The 24104-nt window shown below is 31.0% G+C and overlaps 1 long non-coding RNA gene across 2 annotated transcripts in view; it reads left to right on the plus strand.

Annotated features, from left to right (window-relative positions):
* LOC143057769 (uncharacterized) overlaps positions 1–24104 on the plus strand; it is a 56394-nt gene that overhangs the window by 24469 nt on the left and 7821 nt on the right. The window contains exons 2-5 of one of the 2 annotated variants that reach the window (XR_012972817.1): positions 5040–5169; positions 10877–11016; positions 12989–13133; positions 17442–17693. This is a non-coding gene — a long non-coding RNA (uncharacterized LOC143057769). Of the gene's footprint in view, positions 1–5039; positions 5170–10876; positions 11017–12988; positions 13134–17441; positions 17694–24104 lie in introns of those variants that run through there. The other variant, XR_012972816.1, reaches the window with a different exon arrangement.

Genomic DNA, 24104 nt, shown 5'->3' on the forward strand with positions numbered 1-24104 from the left:
AGCCCGCTAAGCAACAATTTGACAAATATGAAATTTACATTAATTTAGTGCTATTATCAGACATTAAAGATTATATGTTATTTAGTCTAAGTATATGATAATGTATAGTATATATTAAAAAAGGTAAATTCATTTTTTTGTTTATACCAAAAGCGTCTAAATCCTGTCATTTTCAATGCATGCCTTTAACTCTTTGACAAATTTTAATTTCTTTTATTCAGAAGTCCGAATGTAAATGTACATTTTTAGTCGTTAAAGATGAGGTGTCAGGTACAATTATAAAATTGATGTAAATCTTACCCTACCAGGTTAAAGATTTCTAATGTATAACTAATAACTATCTCAGTAAAATTCTCTCAATATAAAAAATCACTAAGACAAACAAGCAATATCCAAGTAACAAACAAAGAGGGATATATTTATACATGCAGTAATATTACTATATACAACACTAGGACATACCAAGTTTTATTATAAGGCGTTTGGCCAGTTACGTAAGAAATCATGTTTAATACCTAAACTCTACTAGATCCGTTACAGTGTTTTCATTAAAATTCAAATATATGATAATGGTACATTGTAGTGATCGGTAAATTACATATGCAGTTTAGTAAAGTTTCCGGAAATAATTTCACATCATACTGACAAATTTACTAATTAAAAGAGAATCAGTCATGTATTTCCATTTACTTGAATAAAGTGTTCGGAAGCCTAACTGACATTGTTCCGGCTATTACCATATTAGTTTTGTATTGAAAGGTCTCATCGGCGTTATACATAGCCTTAGAATAAAGAACAGGATATTTCTCAGTAAGAAGTCGCTTATTTTTTTTTATTAATGATGCATTGCAATAACTTCCAGTATTAAAGATCTGCATATAAATGCTCATTAAGGTGGAACCCAACACTTTCACTAAAATTAATTTGGCTCGTTTAATTTTCATTAAATTTTGACAAAGTATTAACTTTGACCCTTTAACAAAAATATAAAAATTTCAAAAATGTTGAACCAACCATTTTATCAGAAAAATTACACTGGTTATATAGCAGTTTGAAAAAATCCAATTTTGATCAATGAGAAGCTTAATAGTCCCTTTACAATACAACGTAATTAAAACGTTTAGTTGATTGTACAGAGTTATCTCCCTGTAGTGGTAGGTACCACATTAATACGTCTGATATTGAGATAACAAAAAGATGCAAATAAGGATTAAACAGTATGATTTTTTACAAAGAAACTAGCAATCTAATACAAATTAAATATCCGCGCTCGCTCATTTTTTTATGCTTGGTCGCTGTCTGAGAGCATAAATAAATGAGCGAGTGCGGAGATTAAATTTTAATAAGATTGAGAAACTAGTAAATTGCCCTTAACATGCTTAAGTATATATCTTAAAATTTCCCCTTTTCATACATTTAAATTAGATTAAGTTTCATATTCCAATCAAACTTATGTCCAACCATTACTGTATAAGCCTGTATTTATTATATATTTGGGATCTTATTACACGCATCTGTACAATCGAACAATAATGGCTATTTTTTTTCGAAGCCCTAACAATTTGTATATGCATTCCTCAACTGCTCTACCATTTGTTAATCTATCAATATATTTATATGAAGTGGTTATCGAAAGATATTGAAAAGCGACGTGGTTAACTGGTATTCTAGAGGTCATCTCGACTTAATTGTGAAGTTTGCAAACTTATAGATAATGAGCTTTTAATGCAACTGTTTAATAGACAAGAGAATGAAATAAAATATTAGACACTTGCACCATTCCTTTCAAATAGTATGTGACTCTCTAGTATTTTTGTTCTATGTTTCTTTTAAAACCGAATTCAATATAAAGCTACATTTCAAGAACTATTTATTATCAAAATGCAAATATGGTGCAGGATAATTGGTACTAGTTATGTTATTAGACTTTGAACATATATGTTTAATGTTATCTTTGTATATTACTTATCAATGCAGATGTTACGTAAACTTATTAGGTGCAATTATTGGTGTCACACATTTGACTTTTTTAAAATTCAATCATTCTTTTTACTTTTGTTTAATTACACATATTTTGGAAAACACATGCAAGATAAAGCTGCTACTGACCAAGAATTGCATACACATATATCTAGTTTCAATGTCAACAGCAATGAGACTGCATACAGAATGTGACGAGTCGTCTGGGCTTATGATTCTGAACGCGCATATAGATTGATACTGACCCAATATTGGTACAGCTGATTCATTCAACCAGTCAATGTTGAATCTGTACTAGTAAAACAATCCCTCAGTTAGTTAAATATGCATGATTTGTTTGCATGATAAATTGAATAGCTTTTAGCACATTATAGTACTCTCATATTGGTAATTTGTGACTCTTAATTAGTTTTTTCTCTGCTTCGTTCCTTTTATATTATTATTAACTGTTGAGCGAAGAGAAAACAGCAAAAAGACATACTCAAACCGACCTTATCTTCTGTATGTGCTAGTATCATAAGTCAGGAATATGTGATTCGCTGGTTATTATTGGTTGCAGTCCTGTATATATATTAGCATATTGTTCGTGTATGTACAAACGTCCTTTGGTCTTGTGGATAGTTTTCTCATTGGCAATCATACCATATCTTCTAGAACTCATTTTTATATAATCACCCTTTTCTTATGTCTTTTTATGGATGTACGTCTCATTAGCAATCATAACACATCTCCTTATCTTAATACATAACACTCTGAATGTTTAAGTACACAAGAAATGTTGATAACATATTCATTAAAGAGTCCTTTTGAAAGCTTCCTTGACGGCCGATTGAAAAGGGTGTCATATAAATCAATATGAAATATCTGCTAAAGATAAATATAGATCAAACTAATTCTACATTTCATTTCAATGCAGGAAAGTCATGATTTTCGTTTGGAACACCACCTCAATTGCAGAAAATCTCATTGAGTTTAGTGTTGTTGAGAAAAGGATTGATTTCCTTCGTACATAATATTGATGAGTCCTTATAAGAGAATAATGAAATTATCAGTGTTCATGTCAAACGACACTTCAGTTTATGTTTTATATTATTCAAACACATTTGTTACCACTTGAGTTGAGTATTGTATCATTCTGACTTTACCGATATTGGCAAGAATCAAAGTATTTGTTATTTGTTCTGGAAAAAGCCTATAATGTGAATCATTTTGAGAACACATTAAGGCATTTATAAGAAGACAGCGTGTGTTTGTGGAATTTATAAATGTACATACTATTTTACTTCATTGTCACTCTGTGTGTACTTTTGTTATACGAGTACTGTCAACTTGACTGAATGATTTATGAAATTGTCTTCACACGTGTTTTATTTAGTAGAATTTTGATTTTGCTGTTCTGTCATTTAGGAGATTTGACATACCTCGGAAACTTTGAAAATTGTAAATCCCCTATTGAAAGTTGGATAATTGATCGTAAGTTATAGATCCAATGGACTACCTTACAAATAAGCACAATGATGTGATATATGAGTTTTAATGAGACAATTATTCATCCAATCTTGAAGTCTATGGAGGTTGATACTGTACATATATGTGTTTGAACATAGAAGTCTGTTTCAACCAGATTTGATTTGCTATTACCATATTTCATTGGTAATATAACTATGCATATAGTTGATTGTTTCGTGTCTTGAATGGTTTTGTCTTTCCGTCCCATTTATGCATTCATTTTACTTCCCTTGATTATATCTTTGGTGCGGGTGTATTATCTTTTCCGCCTTGTTTATTTGATGAATATTCTTATTGAGCTTCAAATGATATCACTCGTTGATTTACAATAATCACCACGTAGTGCAGTAAAAATTACTATCTGACCGTTTAATGACTAGAATGTCAATTACCGATTTTCTAAAATTCTTTTGTTTGTCCGGAATATTAGAACTATTAACTATACCCACTCATGACTTTTGTACATTGTTAAAAACATAATTTGAACCTTCAAAACCATGTCTAAAACGATTTTCTTATTCATATACTTTCTATACATCCTGTATATAATACAACATCATCACTTTTTTATGAATTTATCCTCGGGAACTCAAATGGAAAATGGAGCAAAATCGGATGCTCTGACATGGTTAACCGATCTGCTTTTCACAATCGTTTAAAAAAGGAACCAGATTCCTGGCCACAAAGGAAACGACGACAAGACGAACAGTTTAGGAAACACTTTACATATCTAGCAATACCAACCCCACGAATTATTTAGGATTAACTAAGTATTTTCAGACTGGTTAGATCTTTCTGTACGAGTAGGATCATTCGAATACTCATTTCTTCCAAGGAAATTGCGATATTAGTCTGGTTTTCTAGGTGCAACTATCGAGTAAAATAACGGTAAATCAAATCATGATGACTTCCGTAAAACATTCGATAAGATAAATATTTCCTTTGCATTAGCACCCTCCATCCAGAATATTATGACAGGAAACGCAAGCATTTAGACATGTTAGATTTTGTATCAGCTGATAAGTGTATTCCCTATATCCTGACTCTGCGTTGATGCTGTACAAACATGTAAAGTTCATAATTTATCTACAGGAAGCACCAATAGCGGGCATTTACGATAGACGAATATATAACATTTTAAAATACACAAAAAATAATAAAAAAATACACAAACAAAAAACCAAAATCCACCTCAAATCGAAAGTGATTTCAAGTGATTTCAGGTGCTTCGAAAAATTTCATGCATGTTGGATATACACTTCTGAATATGAAATTTTTGTATATTATGTATTTTCCCAAACATGATCTATTAAATGAGTTCAAAGTATTTCAAGATTATTCTAGTATCTTAGTTTAACTATATAAATCAATCGAATTTGACCGATGTCAAGTATTTCCGAAATCACTACAGTTTAGTACAAGTGTACATTATTACTATACAGAAAATGTTACAAGTACGTTTAAACTTAACAAATGCTCAATTGATTAATTATGAAGTGGTTTTGTTTTCTTGTCTCCTAGTTTATACAGGAATTTATTTGATTTTACAGCATACAGAGGAGATTAATAGATGCTGCTCCGATATTTTCTGTAATTGGAATAGGATTTAACAAATCAGCAATGACTATTTTGTGCTTTGATTGAATAATCTAGATATAAGTCGCATCTCTCAAAATTAAAGTAAGTAAGCTACAAGTTAATACCTGCTCTTTAATTATTTGTACATTTGAATTTAGAACATTCCTAATGCTAAAACAAAGATATACATGTGTTTTGAATAGGATTTGCGAACAATGGTTTAAAAAAAGCATTTATTTTGTTAATTTATATCAACGAATGAATAATTTAGACCTAACAATGAGAGTATTTGTGAAAGCTATAGGATTTATATAGGAATCATATCAAACTAGAACAACTTGTCTGAACTAGGAGAGTCAGAGTTTGACATTTTTGTCTTATTGCAGAAATACGAGTTGCATATTTCTAAATTATTTCTTCTGTTCAGGTGACGGCAGTCAATAGTTTTATTTCATTTAAATGAAGTTATGTTTTTTTACAATAATTTATTTAATAAATAACCAGTTTAAATGTATTTCAAGATTATTCGTGTATCTTATTTTTCACTATATAAATCAATCAGATTTGACCGACGTCAAGTATGTCTGAAATCACTCCAAGTGCGGACAAATATGCATTGTTAATATACAGGAAGTATTTTTTTTAATATCACCAGAAATGTGTAACATCTGAAATAACACTATGTAAAGAAAGAACAACTCCGAAAGAAGACGTCACGTGTCACTCGTTTCCTCTCATTTGACTTAAAAACAATATACTTTGATGTACAATGGTATTTGACGTCATTGTTTTTTTTTATTCATTGACGCTAATCGTTACGAACTACCCTCAGGGAAATTTTTCCGGCGTGTTTCAGAGTCATTTCGCGTCTCGACAAATGAGAGTTGAGATCATTAACAGTGACAATGTTTCAGAAAAACTATCACGTATAACATTTGACATAATTGGCTATTCAATTAAAAGTTTCTGTCAATGGAAACGTATTAAAAGTGATTCTGGTTCTATATAATTAGAGTAAAGGGGTATTTTGTAATATTTTATGTGAAGTAATGTTACATTCGGTTTAAAACAGCCTTGTGTAGATGGTATACTTTCATATCTAAAAATACCTTCAAACTCTAAGTAGCCAGTACATCAGTATTGTTTTGCATTGGATTACTACAAAATATAAAGCACGACCTGGTAAATTATTTTAGTACAACTCAATTTGCTAAGTTGTATGTCATACAAATGTAGTGATGACTTGATTGGTCAACTTCCGAATCCAGTTAACAATTCGAACAAGATCAATTAAAACTCCATGTGTGTATATGAAATCCAATTCCCCCGGTATAGAATAGTTTTTTCAATTATATATTCCGTACATGCGTACGGAAACCCATTTTCAATGACTTGAGTAATTTCTAAATGTTGATTATCACTTTTCCTCGTTTGTTTATGGCATACATCTTTATTTTACTGTTCCCATTATGCTGAAAGTGCAGATTTGTTGTTTTATAATTAAACATTGAGCTTTTGTTCCCAACGAGTTTAGGGGAAATTGGCTTTTCATTAACGCCCACAGCATCTTCCTGTTATTTAATTTAAATTTTAGAAATTGATATTACCAACATTTGTATTCTGTTTTGGTTTCACAATCTGCATATTTTGATTTAAAATCAAGTTGGAAGTCGTTTTCTGGAACACGAAACACTGGTTTAACGCGCCAATAGCAAAGAAAAAGAAGAACCAATCAAAGTTTGTATACAGTTGTTTTTCCAATCGGAGGTCGGTGGTTTTCTCAGGGCATTCGTCGTCCTACACCAATAAAAAACTGTCCGCCACGTTATAGCCCACAAGCGGTGCTTAAAAGTTGCGTTTTAACACAAAAATCAATAAATCAAAAGGTATCCAGTTGATTTGGCATTGTCTGACGAGTGTTTTATATTTTTATATATCTCATGAAAATTGAAAAAAAATGTTGCTGTTGCGTTGCTGCCCCACACGCCAATGGGCGTAATGGGCAGTAAGTAAGTAAGTAAGTAAGTAAGTAAGTAAGTAAGTAAGTAAGTAAAGAAAGAAACATGATAAACATGTTTATTTATAACAATTTTAAACATAACCTTAAATTTCAATTCATTTAAATAAAAAAGGTATACCAAAGTCGTATCTCTACTACTACCCGAATATTAAGATAAGCCCCGCCTCCCTACTAACCTAATATGGAATATAAAATGTCTCCACGCGGACGCTTTTAACCAACCATAGTCCTAGAAATGTATATGAGGTAAGATCAATCAACAGATGGTTGATTCACATGACAATCGGTTTATTGGTCGATCATCACATTTCCGATCTAATCACTGTCATCTTCTGTCACAGCTAGAAGGACGAGCATTTTAATTAGTTCTGAATATAAGATAGGCTCTATGCAATCAATACTGTTTGACCTGAAGTAGGAGACATTGCTAGATAAGAGAGCTTTTGCCTTTAACGTGATTGAAAAGTAATCTGGAAATGGAATCACACTATCCATGGATTTTTTTTTGTATTGAACATGTTTATTTGTCCATATAACTTTTTTTTTAAATACACTTATGCCACACCAATTTAATTCCTTGTTCGACTGACCCGCCCGCACCGACTTTTTTCAATACAGGAAAACATATTTTTTTTTATATTCCCGCTTCCCGTATCAGGAAATGTAATCAAGTCCATTTCCCGCACCGTTTTTTTTTTTGTAAATATAAATAAAAAGATATAAACACTTGTTTTTAAAATCACAGTCTTACCTGTATATAACGATTTAAAACTTATAAGCACCCCTCCACACTGTAAATATCTGTGATAATATTTGATTCAGCATGAAACCCATGTATCCCAAGTATATATAAATATATAACAAAAGAAAATACTTGTACAGAACAAAATATTGGTTTCCATCCCCCTTACTTATATTCCCTATCAAAAAATGTTCGTTGTTAGAATAAAGTACAAAGAACTTTTGAAAGAGTTGCTTTCAACTGCAATTATATTGTATGCTGAAGATACAAAACTACCTATACCCAATGCATGTTTATGCACCTGTACTGATTGATTCAGGCAACTGAATTCAGGGCCTGTCATTCAGGAGTTATCATTTGTTGATGTTGTTCATTGTTATTTTCCCGTTTGTATATATAAATTAGATTAATAATTTTGGAGTCCCTTATAGCTTGATGTTTGGTCTGGGTCAAAGCCCTGTGTTAAAGCTTGTACTATGACCAGCTGTATTTGTTATTATTTGTTTGGGAGCAACCCTTCCTTAAGGCTCAGACATGGAGTCATTTTACTGTAGTAGAAAAGAAAATAGAAATACCAAGGATTTGTAGAGTGCTAATATACAAATCCTTTGAAAAACTAAGAATTTAAAAAAAGAGGAGAAATTCATCATATTTTAAACAATTTTGCTAAAAGAAGGTCCACTTATTTTGAATAATATTAAAGGACATGTGTTTACGTGGTTAAAGTCCAGGAATATTACAAAATTCTTGAACATGTTTTGACCATTTTATACCAGATAGATATATAGTTCTGTGGGAAAGTATGAGCCCTTTTGTACTAACAAAAAAGTGTTATCTACTTATATTGACCCCTCATAAAATGGATATTTGTAACATTGAGGTGTTTTCCCCACCTGATTATGACTTGGATTGAAAATTGTCTCATTGGCACACATACATGTACATATACCACATCTAATTATTCAATTATTTCTTGGTGAACAGGGAATAGTACTTCATAAATTAAAGAAATGTCAAAGTACATGTGATAAATCAAGTTTTAATATTGTCAAAACCTACTATTTTATGTTTACAAAAAATAAATTTAATCGCCCGCCTTTATTTTTCAAGCTTCGCCTCAAAAATTTGATGCATAAAATTGAGAGTGGAAATGGGGAATGTGCCAAAGAGACAACAACCCGACCATAGAGCAGAACAGCATGTATTTAAATATCTTTTTATTAAATTTTTCAATTCGGTCGCTCGCCCCAATTTTTGTGTTCCAAAAATCCGTAGAAGAAGAAATTAAATTGGTGTGGCCTTATCTAAGATTCCAGGGGTGAAACTGCATAATACGAACCCAGACTTCATTCAAATATTAGATACGATTATGACCATATCAATGCTTAATCAAGTCGAAAAAGGACTTATTAACAAACTCATCATACATGAGAATAGACAGGTTCCTTTGTTAAATAAATATTTGCTGTCCTTTACACCAGGTAAAGTGCTCTTTACTTTATCATTCCAAAAGAGAAAAACAACTGCCTGATGTTGTGTTCCTATTATGATTTAATTGCGGTATACTACTGTTGCCTTTATTCATCCTATTAATATGTCTGTCTGATAAACATGAAGTTATGTATATTTGAATGAAATCTGGGTTCGTATTATATATGATTTTAGCTTGAATAAATAAGGCATGTAAATCGAAAACGTGCCGGATAGTACAATAGAATATCGAACTTGTCGTTGCTATTACAAAAAAGTAATAATAAAAGAAAAAAATATAGTAGGCAACCCTAAAGCGTCCTTTCCGAGATTATTACCTCATTTGGAGTTTAGTCACCTTCCATAGATCCACAGGGGGTCATTAGTAAACCGTGAAAACCATTAACATGATTAATTACAAACGGGAAATTTTCCTGTCATGTTTCCTTTAAAAAAGCAAAAACACAACAATATTAATAGATGATGTCCCTATTAAAGTCGACTTTACGTCATGAATCTATCTATGAAATGTACTAGGTCTATATGTAAACTATGCTTTTGAAATAAAATGATATTCCACTTATATTGACACTTGAGTAAAATGCAACGATGAAAAGATTTGAAATTCAAGGCAAAGGGTTGGGATCCCGCTAACATTTTTAACCCCGCCATAGTATATATGTATGTGCCTGTCCCAAGTCAGGAGCCTGTAATTCAGGGGTTGTCGTTTCTTTATGTGTTATATGTTGTTTTTCGTTCATTTTTTTTTATATAAATCAGGCCGTTAGTTTTCTTATTTGAATAGTTTCACATTGTCATTTGGGGTCTTTTTATAGCTGTCTATGCGGTATGGGCTTTGCTTATTGTTGAAGGCCGTGCAGTGACCTAAAGTTGTTAATTTTCTGTGTCATTTTTGTCTCTTGTGGACAGTTGTCTCATTTACAATCATACCACATCTTCTTTTTTTATATTTCAATCTATATTGAAACACCCGGATGTTCTTTTTCTTTATTTATCTTACTCGTGGTAAACATTTCGAAATTTTACTAGAAAAATTTAGTATGCTGATCGTGTTCCAATATTTTATGTGGAGCCTTGTTAACCAATAGAATCAAACTTGTCATAGTCACATTAAAATAACAGATAACGCGAATTATATAAAGCTGGTATTGATGGTTTTCCAAGCATCAAGCATCATTTCATTGTGCTAATTTGCCATGGCGTCGTCAGTTAATTTTCGATCTTTGAGTTTGAATGTCTTTCGCCCTTCATAAAGACATTATATTGTCCTCATTATTGTTATGCTGTAAACTAAAATCGTCGAACTCCTGTCAATGTCCATATAAGTCTTTGGCAGATTTGAATCTCAATTACTTTTTTGGATTCGAGCGTCACTGATGAGTCTTTTGTAGACGAAACGCGCGTCTGGTGTATACTAAATTTAGTCCTAGTATCTATGATGAGTTTATTTTAAATTAACACATTTGGAGTCTAAAAAATGACATGACTTTTTTGTCGGTTTAATGATATGCGTTTAAAAGTAAAATTATAATTTGATGTTTATTTTATTTCAACAGGCTAATGAGTTTTGTATTTGTTATGCATATCCGAGAGAAATGTATCCAAATTCTCATTAGAATTCACCAAACGATAACATTATCCATATACTAAGACAAAAAAGAGAGGGATATCTGATGCACTAGATGGTGTGTAAAAGGTAACATTCTTATAAATTATATCATTACAGAAATCCTTTTATGATCAGGCGTTTTGTTCTTTACGTAATATTATGTTCAAGACTCAAACTTCCGTTCATTATATTTTTCTTTAAATTTCAGTTCAATTGATTAATAAACAAATATTTCTAACCAATGTTTCAATTCCCTCGAACCACATTGACCAGAAATGGCTGCGACAATTTATTTTTTCATAACTTTCTCGACAGTAGTTCTGAAAAGCTATCATATCATTCAATATGAAAAAAATATTTGATAAAAGATAAAATTTAATAAAGATAATACTAATTCGTTATTCTAAATGGAGCACAACACCTCTATTGAAGAAAATTTGATTCTGTTTCATTGATTTAAGTGTTGTAGAGAAATTGATTTCACCATTTCATAATTTTGATGAGTCTTTACAGAGAATAATGAAATTATCAGTGTTCATGTCAAACGCCATTTTCCGTATATGTTATTTACTATTAGTTACCACTTGAGTTGCGTATCGAATCCTTTTAACGTAACCGATATTGGCAAGAATTAAGTAATGTTATTAGTTCTGGAAAAAGAGTATAATGTGAATCATTTTGACAACTACGTAAGACATGCATTACGGGGCAGCATCTTTTTAGAACATTTATAAATGAAACATACTATTTTACTTCATATGTCACTCTGCGATAAGGGTAATAATGAGAATATGTCAACTTGACGAAATTAATTGTGTGGAATTGTGAATCCCTTTCATTATTTTTGTAAAGGTTGTATTATTGTTCGTAAGATTTCATTCCAGTTTCCTCCTAGGATTATAAATATAAAAATATGATATATGTTTCCATAATGAGAACTTAATTCACAATTGTTATATTTTCGTTGATATTGTAGAATTTTGTGTTTGAACATATACTTCTATTTTATAGAAGTTGGCAATGATTATCATTGGAAATATTACTAGGAAATTAATTGGTTTTTTTTTCGTGTCTTGAACTGTTGTTTTTGGTTTCTGTTCCGTTGCTGTGTGTGTTACATTTTAATGTTGTGTCGTTGTTCTCCTCTAATATTTAATGCGTTTCCCTCAGTTTTAGTGTTACCCCGATTTTGTTTTTTGTCTATAGATTTATGAGTTTTGAACAGCGGTATACTACTGTTGCCTTTATTTATGTGTATTCCTTTTCTTCCCTTGATTATATCGTTAATGTATGTGTCTTGTAGGATATTTTTAATCTTTGGATAGCCTATTCTAGCTACAATTTATATCTATCGCCGATTTACAATACTTACCACGTAGATCAAAACGTATTACAATCTGACTGTTTAATGTTAAGAATAAGCAATTATCGATTCTCGAAAATCCTTTTGTTTTTCCGGAATATTAGAACAATCGATTTTACCAATTCATGACTGTTGTACATTGTTTCAAAAGTAATCTGATACACAAACGCAATGTTATAAGCGATTTCCATATTCCTATCTTTACGATATATTCTGTATGAACTAAAAAATACCTTTTCAATCAGTTAATTTTCGGGTACAGTAAAGAGTGAGATCGGATGCTTCGACATGGTAAACCGAGCTGCTTTTTCACACTTATTCAAATCAAACCAAACCGAACCAAATTCCTGGCTAAAAAGGCATACGACAGCAAGACAAATACAACTACTTAATAAAACAAATACATTTAGCTTGAACAGCTAATCAAGTTTATTTTAGTATCTTTTAACATTTTATTGTATAAATCAATAGGCTTTGACCGATGTCATGCATTTCCTATATCACTTTCACTGCGGAAAAGTTTACACTTTTACAGGAAATTCTAAAAGTTCGTTGAAACTTAACAGATGATCAATTGGTACACAATATTTTAATCACTCTTATATAATAAAACAAAGGCATACCAAAGAGAGAAAAACAACCAAGTTATTGACAGTACTCCCTTGTTTTGATTTCCTGTTCCTTTAATTTATACAGGCGTTTATTTGACAGAATACAGAGGTTATAAACAAGCGCTGTTCGGATATTTACTATAATTGGAATAGGATTTAGCAGATCAGCATTGAGTTTTTGTGCTACTGAGGGATTAATAAGAATATAAGTCACATCACTGAAAATAAACGTAAGTTAATTGCTGTTTTTTAGTTTTAATTAATTTTAGTTTTGAACATATTTGAGGCTATATGTGTTGTAATGCTGAAAGGTTGAATTGTTATTGAGTACATACTTCAAACGTGTATGCATGATGAATATTTCAGGACTAACTTTGCGAAATTGTTTGAGGATATTTTAATGGTATTAATTGTACAGTAGGTTTTGTCATTATTAATTGCAAGTTTAGGAAAATTAGTTGTTTTAATGTACAAAAATGACAATTGAAATCAAACGTACGTTTGTTGTAAATGCATGGATATGGACACATGCTTGACACAACGTAACTATTTACCAAGAGGAAATACAAACTGATTAGTAAAAACAGTACTACATAATTAAAACTTCTGCAGAGATCATGCTGGGTGTCTATCATTTTATATCAAGTTTTCAACAACTAGGTAAGAAGACATCACACTTTATTGTTTTATTTTTATTTAAATTGAAGGTATATGTAATTGTTTGAATTACTCCTCATCACTTCCTTGACCATAGGTACACGTTTTATATCATAAATATCCTATACTTCTGTCATTCAATTAAACGTCATAGTGTATCGAACGGAGGAGGATCTCATATGTTATATCTTAGAACAAATTAGTATGTATTGATATTATTGCTAACTATTGTTATATTTACTTTTTGTTGGAGGTATTGTAGAAAATAATATTTGTCTGTTGTTTGAATCTTCTTCCTGCAGCTATGATTTCCAATGCTTTTTATTATTTATACACTAAAATAAAGGTTGAGCTCCTATAGGCATAATTAACCTCAAAATATTTTAAAAGTTAGGTGTACACCTATTCAGTTTTGCTATGAATTTGCCTCGAACGATTGATATGTGTCTTTAATATTTTGGTTTCGAGCGAGATTACTTTAGTATCTTTCATTTAAGTTTTGCTAAAATCTTATCGGGTCGTTTCATGTCTTGGCTGTCTCAGGATTAAACTCATTTACAACCCAAATACAAGAGAACTATACATTAAATTATAACGATTTTGTTCTTTTTACCTTTATTCTAATATCATCACCACTGTTAAAAATAAGAAAAAAAAAGACTGATATTCCGACAGGTTCATTCGTTGTTATTTAAAATGTTTTGATATATAGTTAGATCTATGCAATCTAATATATATTGTTTCATTATGGTCTTCTAAAAAGTTGAAGATTCACAATTGTTCCAGAATTTGAAAAGTTATGAATATGACAACTTTAAAAAATCTGTTTGCCAAACAAATGAAAGGTTCTTTTAAGCGAATACCAGTCGATTAACAATACAGTTTAATTGAATGTAGACAACTGCCTTTTGCCACTAGTGTACATAAATTGAGTGGCGTGGAGGGTCGTATGTAAACGGTAATTTGTAAGGATATCAAAGTAAACCTTACAATTGAATATATCATGTGATTTTATTAATGCCGAATCAAAAATTTTCTTTCAAAGAAAGGCTTATATTTCAATATGGCGTACGTTTTTGTTTGTCAAATGTCTGTAGTATATAGTTTAAACAGATCAGTATATCACTTTTAATGCTGTGCACTTTTTGATTATATATTGCCTCATTTTATAATGCTTACTTCTTTTCACTGTGTTCTCTTATGTAACCTTGTCGTACTTTTGCACTGGACGTCACTGTAACTTTTTGTATTGGTGCTAGTCGTGCCAAGCTACCCTCAAGCACAATTTCTGGTATGTATCAGAGTTACTTTGCGTCTAGACAAAATAAGAGCGAAGGTCATTACCGGTGATTATGTTTGAATTAAAGATAGTCCTAACTGTGAATTTATTAAGTGGTTAGTGTAGAGAAAAGATCTGTTTGTAGGAAAACTATCACGTGTGAAATTTTACTAGACATAATTGGCTATACAATTGATATTTTTTTCAACGAAATGTCTTTAGTAAGTTAGTTTCTGTCCAATTAAGGCATATGGGTAACATTGATATATCAAAATGATGTATCAAATAATGTAAAGTCGTGCAGTTTTAAACATCCGTTGTGCAATTCTTTAAAAATCTAATAATGATTTGCTTTGGAGCACAACAAGCATTAAGCGTGGCTTCGACCTTAATAATCCTCAACTCGCTTGGTTGTATGTCACACAAATGTACTGTTGATTCGTTATAAGTAGATAAATAGGTACATCCCATCTTTTTCTCACCCTTTTAACACTTCAAATACAATTCCATGTTTGTGTAATAAGAACATTTCCTTTAATAGAAACAGGTTTATGTATTTTTATTTTGTGTACAAGCACATGCAATTACTTGAGTAATTCTAGTAATTTAATAATTTCAGATTTTCAGAAATTGTGTTAACGTCATGAACCCGTATTTAGCTACGTCCTTCAAACTAGAAGTGAAGAGGATTTGTTTTATAATGTAACTATGAGCAACGAAATTACGAGAAAATGGTTTTTCTAATAATGTTTACAGCATCTTCTTTTTATTCAATTTCAATCTGAAAAGTTGTTAAAATCAACATTTGTATTCGATGTCAGCTTTTCGCTATTTGCATAATTTAATTTAACATTTAAGTTCGAAGTCGCATTTTGAATCATTATAAATAATATTGAGCGTTCAGATTAAACACATAGCAGGTTTAGTCTCAAGCTCAAGAATCAAAATTGTATTAAATGTAACAGTAGTTGCAATTTAAAAAAAAATAAAATCACAAAACTACTGATCTTCGAGTAAAATTCAAAGTCCCTATTCAAATGGCAAAGTCATAAACTCCAACACATCAAACAAATTTATAACAACTGTCACATTCCTGACTTGGTACAGACATTTACTTTTGCAGAAAAAATGGTGGATTAAACTTGGTTTGAAAGCTAAAAAATCCTCTCACTTGTATGACAGATGCATCAAATTTCATTACATTGACAACAATGTGTAAACAAAACAATTCAAACAATTGTTATTTTACTGGAAATGGATGTTAATCCAGTTTGAGCTTTATCACTTACTTGAACGATACATTAAGCTTCCAAGATCATATTTGCTTTTATGCCTATGTTTTTAATTGTATTCGTATTAATCTATATGAAATAAGAAGGTGTGGTACAATCACCAATAAGATAAATCGCTAACAGCGAACATACGACATAGTAGTAGACAACTGTGTTTACTCGATATAAATATTACAATGAATATAATAAACAATATTTTGAAAGAAACTCTATAACTCAATTTTAAATAATCTACCTCTATAGGAACATAAAACATTAGTGTGACGTTAATGTTGACCACAGTAAATATGAGTGAAATGCGGTTAGTTAAATTATGAGAATATATTGCATAGCTGGTCTGTGTTGATGAATAATACAATTAAGACAAATAAGGAAAATGGAATAGAACAAAATCTTATAACTTAATTATCACATTAGTAACTGTAGATTTTGACCAAAGTTCAATAGATCATATATAACTTGATGTATACTAGAAACTCAATACAGTATACACAACATATGTGTTTATTGAAATAGAAACATGTCTTTCGACTGAGTCTTAAAGAAGAAAATAAAACATGTATCTTGATTGAATGATGAGATTTTGTTGTTAAAAATAGGAGAATTTTGAAAATGAAATTATGGAATGGTTTGAGATAACAAACACCTATGCCCCTAACATAATGAAATTGGACAGTTAGTTAAGCTAACAATATGGGGAATGCAATTTAATGTACACAAGTGAAATACATTATGCTAATGGCTTTATGTTTTACGAACAGCGTTGACTTCCTGAGCTATTCTCATTTCAAATGGCAGTGATTCGCTTTATAGCTTCAATTATTTATTGTTTTCCAATGGTTCGCTGCTATATATGTAATAAACAGAATTAGATTCTACGGATCAAACTGACGATGAATTGGATTCTTGAAAGTATACTACTTACGTACACACACATTTTATGTATTTTTAAAGTGTCAAAATCGTTGGTTTCGGATTGTCTAAAACACGATTATATAGCTTACCCGAAAAATAAGAGATTTGTTGTTTCTTTCAATGCATCATAACTATAAAATATAAGACAACAGTGCTTGTAATGAATATATATAAACTGAGTATAATAGAAATCATACCGCATCTCCCTTTTTATATAAAATTTAGTGAACACAAAACCTTTGATGTTTTGGATAATTTTTACCTAATTGTTATATCCTTGTCTATTTGGAGCAGGATCTGTCATTCAGGAATAAATATACTTATATATCCCAGTTTTATACTAATGTGAGGAGTCAATCTATTTCCAAATGAATTTTACAGTTGTTTATTTATAGAGTGGTGATCGAAATATGATTCTCTATGCAGGAGTGGATGTACACAAACTAGCCCGCCGCTTTTCTTGATGTTCCTCTCTCTGTCTAGAAATATTTTCCGGTTTTGTCTGGAACAATATAATATATTTATTGTATTTATTTTTTTAGGATAAAGCAAGCCCTTGGTTTTACTATTTGAAGTTTAATTTCATATTTGACACGGACCTATTATGTTATATAGATACAATTAATAATCTTCTTGATTCTTGAAAAACAAACCATGAACCTGGATTATTGTTTTGAATAATACAATATTTTTGAAAACTATGCAATATCGTTGTAAATTAAGAATAAATTTGCCATGTAAAAAGGTGTTTTCTACATATTGTTTGTTACAAATTCTTGATAATTTTTCGATTTGTATTCTTTTTGTATAACTTTTTCTTGGTTTTAAATAACATAATTCATTTTCATCTGAAGAAATTCAATTTAGGAACTGTTATTGAATTTAGATGAAGCATTAATCATGTGAATCTGTATATTAATAGGAACGCAATGGTATTTGTCTGGAATCTAAAGCAAATTATCAGTTTCTATGCTTAAATTCTAATCTTTTAAAAATTTCTGCGTTTTTGTATATAGCAAACATAAGAAAATATATATCACCATATATGATTAAAGAGGCACAAAAGATACCAAAAGGAGAGTCAATCTCATAGATCGAAAATAATCTGACAACACCATAGCTAAACACAACATAGATAACTAAAGATTGCGCAACACGAACCCCACAAAAACAGGGGGTGATCTCCGGTGCTCTGGAAGGGTGATCAGATCCTGGTCCACATGTGGCACCCGTCGTATTGTTAATGTAATTATAAATCAGGTAAAAAGTCTTATTCAGTAGGTCACATTTGTGTCTCGAAATGTATTCGAAACTGGGTAAGCAAACATTTATCATATAAAGGTCAAATACAGATATTTTATATTGTAATTGAACTTTCACGAATTTGGCTACCTTGTTTATTGAATTTTTTGCGCAATACATTTGAATCATCTACCATATGTTACTCTATTTCTTGTAAAGTAATCTAGACTAAGCGTATATTATGAAATGTGTCATGGTTATCTAAATGTGTGTAATATATATACATGTGCATGACAATTTGTGAATTATTTTTGTGAGATTTAGATATAATTTGATGATATTATCTGCTAATTATTCAGGTGCATATGAGATCATGCCCATTTTTTGGTTGGGTACGTGTTGCTTAGTTTTTAATTAATTTTGCTATGTTGTACTATTGTTTGTCTGGTTTTTTTTTCCTTTTTAGTTAATATGGCGTTGTCAGTTTATTTTCGATCTATGAGTTTGACTGATCCTCTGGTATCGTTCGCTTTTTTTTAAGTACTTCTGGCGACTGTCAATTGAATATACAGAGGTCATGGATGTTGAATGATCTACATCTAGTAAAATTGAATTTGGCTTTACCTTGATATTGAGGTCCTCTTGATAAGTGACAGTAAATACATACATATTTCTTGTTATTAAATTTATGAATTAATGAATTTAATGGTTTATAGTAATATTTAATTAAGGTCAATGCAATACGTATTCCAGCGGAGTTACTTATATTCCAATTTGTTTTTTGGACACTAATAATATATCGGATCTTATATCTGTCCCTTTCCGTCGCAGCTAGACAAATGAGCATTTTAATCAGTTCTGAATATAAGATAAGATAGGTTCTATACAATCAATACATATTGATATGTAGAAGAAGAAATTTCTAGATAAGGCAGATCCTGCTATTAACCTGATTTAAAAGTAATTTACAAATGGAATAACATTTGATGTTCAACCAAGTTTGAAAATGTGGCTATCATAAACATAGATTGAAGTATTATATGGCGTCAATACAATACTTCCATGTTATAACATATTATATGAAATGCCATCAGTCGTAAATCAATTATATTTGATGGTATTGTAAATAACACGAACTTATCCAATTTCAAAACAGACTTGTTTTTTATCCTATCATTATGCCTGTCTGATAAATATTAAACTATCGGTGCTGTCTGGTTTCATATTGCATTTAATCTGAGAAGGAAACAAACAACAATCGTGATAGCGCAGTAGACGTATCGGCTTTCTCTTTCCAATAAAAAATAGGGTCATAGTTCACAACTCTGAATTAAGAAAGATGTTAGGCATGTTAGGTTAACGTCCTTAAAAACAAAAAGAACAACAAAATAATGCCTCCCGAAAAGAGTACATCTCAATTTTACATTATACAGGTACAGTGGAGATGACTTCTAACCTCTCTTTAGAACTGTCAGAATAGTCTGTCATAGAACTGTTCTATACTGTCCGAGAACAGTTTTACCTAGAACAGTTCTACCCTAAAACTGTTCTAAGTAGAACTGTCAGGATCAGTTATAGGGTAGAACTTTCTAAAACTATTCTAGGTAGAACTGTCCAAATCAGTACTAACCGTAGAACTGTCGGCAGAACTGACTTGATGGTAAAACAGTTCTAAATGACGTCACTGCAGTACTTTACTGTTTAGCAGATTTTCTATATGTTTACTGATCAAACGTTACATGCACAAATATCGAAGCGGATAGAGAGGTTATCCAACTTATCGGATATTTTAATATAATTGCACATAAACATCGTGGTTTACTTTGCTTCGTTCCTCGTATTGAACAGTCTCTTCCTTACTATAACTCTGCATTTAATTCATGGAATTTTAATCGTAATTTACCCTGTTTGCCTTGGATTTACATTCATGATATAAGATTCTGTTTTGACAAATGTTCAAACGAAAATTGTACAGTGGATGAGTTAGAATTTTTCGAAAAACTAAGGATTTTCTTAACCCAGGCATAGATTACCTTAGCCGTATTTGGCACAATTTTTTGGAATTTTGGGTCCTCAATGCTCTTCAATTTTGTACTTGTTTGGCTTTATAAATATTTTGATGTGAGCGTCACTGATGAGTCTTATGTTGACGAAACGCGCGTCTGACGTACTGAATTATAATCCTGGTACTTTTGATAACTATTTACGGGAAAATAATGAAATACGTTGTTTAAGTATGTACATTTGCACTATCTCGTCAATTTAGACAGACTTATCCATAACGATTATAAATGATATCTCGGAGTCTGGGACGTCAGGAAAATATACTCGATCTGAACATGAATGAAATATTTGTATCTGATACAAACAAAATCAATCATTCTTAAAAGGGGTCTAGCTACGAGATATATAAAAAATCAAAAGTATGATTTTTTTGTTCAATTATTAATGAAAGTGAAATAGTGAAATAATGATTTGCTTTTATCAGCTAAAATGGTTCAATTTTGTCAAATTAAGCTAATAAATTTTGATCATGAATTATTCACTTGCAAGTGTATAATTCGACCTCATTAAATCCTTATTCTTGTAAACTCCAATTTAACACCCGTAGAAAGAGATAGTGTACGGGTATTTAGAGGAAAAAAATGTCATTATTGAAAGTGAAACAAAGGTAAATAATTGGATTAACTGATTCGATCCACACATAATTTTTTAATCTATATTAAATTTAACAGACCTATAAAAATCCAATTGCACGAGTTGCTTAATCTGTTTATATCTATGTTTATGTTTACATCGCTTATATGGTCATATAAGGTAAACTCGATAGTTAATTAGATGGCGTCTTGGCTAAAATTCACACGAAACGAAGCTACATCTTATTGTGACCATGTCCTGTAAATTGTTTAATTTATACTTTTGATAGTTTGGAAAAATGTTTTATATTGTTATAAATAAAATATGAGAATTTGAGTCAAATAGGTGAACATGAAGTTGGCAGCTAGTGCCACTTAAAAATACATTATAATATTCAAAGAAGAGAACTTCTCATACATTTACTTTTCATTTTAAAGTATATGAATCAGTCATGTGAGTGTTGGATGATTCCATTAAATAGGTTTGCTTAAAAACAAATCATCACGTTCCACTGACTTTAGAGAGGAAATAATAGCACTATACATTGTTGTGGACACACTTTTGTAGTCATGGTAGTCATTGTGTTCCAGAATTGGTGTCATCTTTATCATAGGATCTGTCCTGACATAGAAATATTTTTGGTTTACAATTCAATGAGGCCATACATATATATTTACATGATAAAGTGTAAATATGTTCAGTTTTGGTTGATGCGGTCAAATAACTTTGTTAAAGCGACTCAGTTTGATATATCGAAACTACTGAAATTTGTTTACGATTCAATATTTTTGAATAAAAAAAGTACGTGCTGATTCTATAAATTAATGTGGAAATGTTTTTGTAGTCATTGTGTTCCAATATTGCTGTCATTTGAATTATACAAGCCATCGTGATATGTAAACGTAAGCGATTTACTATGTGGCTATATTTATATATTAAGATTTACATAATAAAGTGCAACTATGGTCAGTTTTGGTTGATGCTGTCACATATGGTCAGGTTTGGTTGATGCTGTCAAATATGGTGAGTTTTGGTTGATGCAGACAAATAATTTTGTTATATGTGTCAGTCTGAGATATCAAAACTACTGAAATTAGTTTACGATTCAAAATTTTGAATAAAAAGAGGACATGCTGGCACTATTTACTGATAGGAGCATTATTTTGTAGCCATTGTTTTCCAATATTGCTGTCATTTATATCATACAATTCATTCTGATATAAAAATATCAGTCATTTACCATGCGGCTAGATTTACAAAATAAAGTGCAAATATGGCCAGTTTTTGGTTGATGCGGACAAATAATTTTGTTATACCAGTCAGTCTGAGGTATGAAAACTACTGATAATTGTTTATGATGCAGTATTTTGAATAAAAAAAGGACATGTTGGCACTCTAAATTGATCCAAACAAAATTTGGTAGTCACTGTGTTCAACAATATTGCTATTTTTTGTATCTTACAATCAATCCTTACATACAAATATTATGCATTTACTATGCGACTATAAGAGTTACATAAAAAAGAGCAAATATGGTCAGTTTTTGGTTGATGCGGTCAAATATGATCAGTTTTGGTTGATGCTGTCAAGTATGGTCAGTTTTGGTTGATGCAGACAAATAATTTTGTTCCACAAGTCAGTCTGAGGTATATAAACTACTGATATTTGTTTCTGATGCAATTTTTTGAATAAAAAACGGAAATGCTGGCACTCTCAATTGATGCGAAAACAAGTTTTGTGGTCATTGATTTCCAATATTGCGGTTATTTGTTTACTACAGTCCCTCTTGACCTAAAATTATAACTGAATTATTGTGCAGCTATATAGATTTACATAAAAAAAAGAGCTAATATGGTCAGTTTTTGGTTGATGCGGTCAAAATATTTTATTACATGAGCCAGTCAGAGGTATGCAAACGAATGATATTTGTTTACGTTTCAATATTTTGAATAAAAAGAGGACATGCTGGCACTACACATTGATGCGAACAAAATTTTGTGATCATCGTTTTCCAATATTGCTGTAACTTGTATATTAAGTCCCACTTGACCTAAGATTATAACTGAATTACTGTGCAGCTGAATAGATTTGCAGAATCAAAGAGCAAATAATGTCAGTTTAGGTTGATGCGGTCAAAAGATTTTTGTTAGTCGGGTCCGTCGGACGTATGAAAACTACTGTAAACAGATCACTTCTAACCTCTCATTAGAACTGTCAGGAGAACTGTCATAGAACTGTTCTAACCTGTCCTAGAACAGTTCTACCTAGAACAGTTCTACACTAGAACTGTTCTAAGTAGAACTGTCAGAATCAGTTCTAGGTAGAACTGACTAAATCAGTTCTAGGTAGAACTGTCAGGATCAGTTCTAGGGTAGAACTGTCTAAATCAGTTCTAGGTAGAACTGTCCAAATCAGTTCTAACCGTAGAACTGTCAGCATAACTGACTAAATCAGTCAGGACTGTAGAACAGTTCTAAACTGACGTCACTGCAGTAAGGGCACTTTAGAAATTAGAAGAAATAAATCACTTCCAATTACTTTGCTATATAATAGCAGATTTTCTATATTTCTTTCTGATCATACGTTACATGTACAAATATCGAAGTGAATAGGATGTTATCCAACTCATAGGAGAAATATTTTATAAGATTGCATAGAAAACATCATTGTTTACGTTTCTTCGTTCTCCGTTTTTAACAGTCTCTTCATACATGTCATAAATATATCTCTGCATTTAATTCATGGAATTTTAATCGTAATTTACCTTGTTTGCCTTGGATTTACATTCATTTAAAATTCTGTTTTAACAAATGTTCATACGAAAATTGTACAGTGGATGAATTATGGGATATTAATGATAAAAGTGTTGTATTATAACATTATAACGTAAAAAAACTATATACATTTGCACCATCTCGTCAATTTAGCCAGACTTATCCATAACGATTATAAATGATATCAGCTGGGAGTCTGAAACTCAGAAAAAATATACTCATCTGAACATAAATGAAGCATTTGCCACTGGACGTTCGGCTACAAACAAAATCATGCATTTTTCTTTGCCTTCTTCCATTTGTCTTCAAATTATATTAACAGTATACTATTCCAAGAAGAGAACTTCCCATACATGTACTTTTTATTTTAAAATAAAGTACATGAATCAGTCATGTGAGTGTTGG

Source organism: Mytilus galloprovincialis, chromosome 13 (assembly GCF_965363235.1).
Source record: "Mytilus galloprovincialis chromosome 13, xbMytGall1.hap1.1, whole genome shotgun sequence".
NCBI classification, from domain to species: Eukaryota; Metazoa; Mollusca; class Bivalvia; order Mytilida; family Mytilidae; genus Mytilus; species Mytilus galloprovincialis.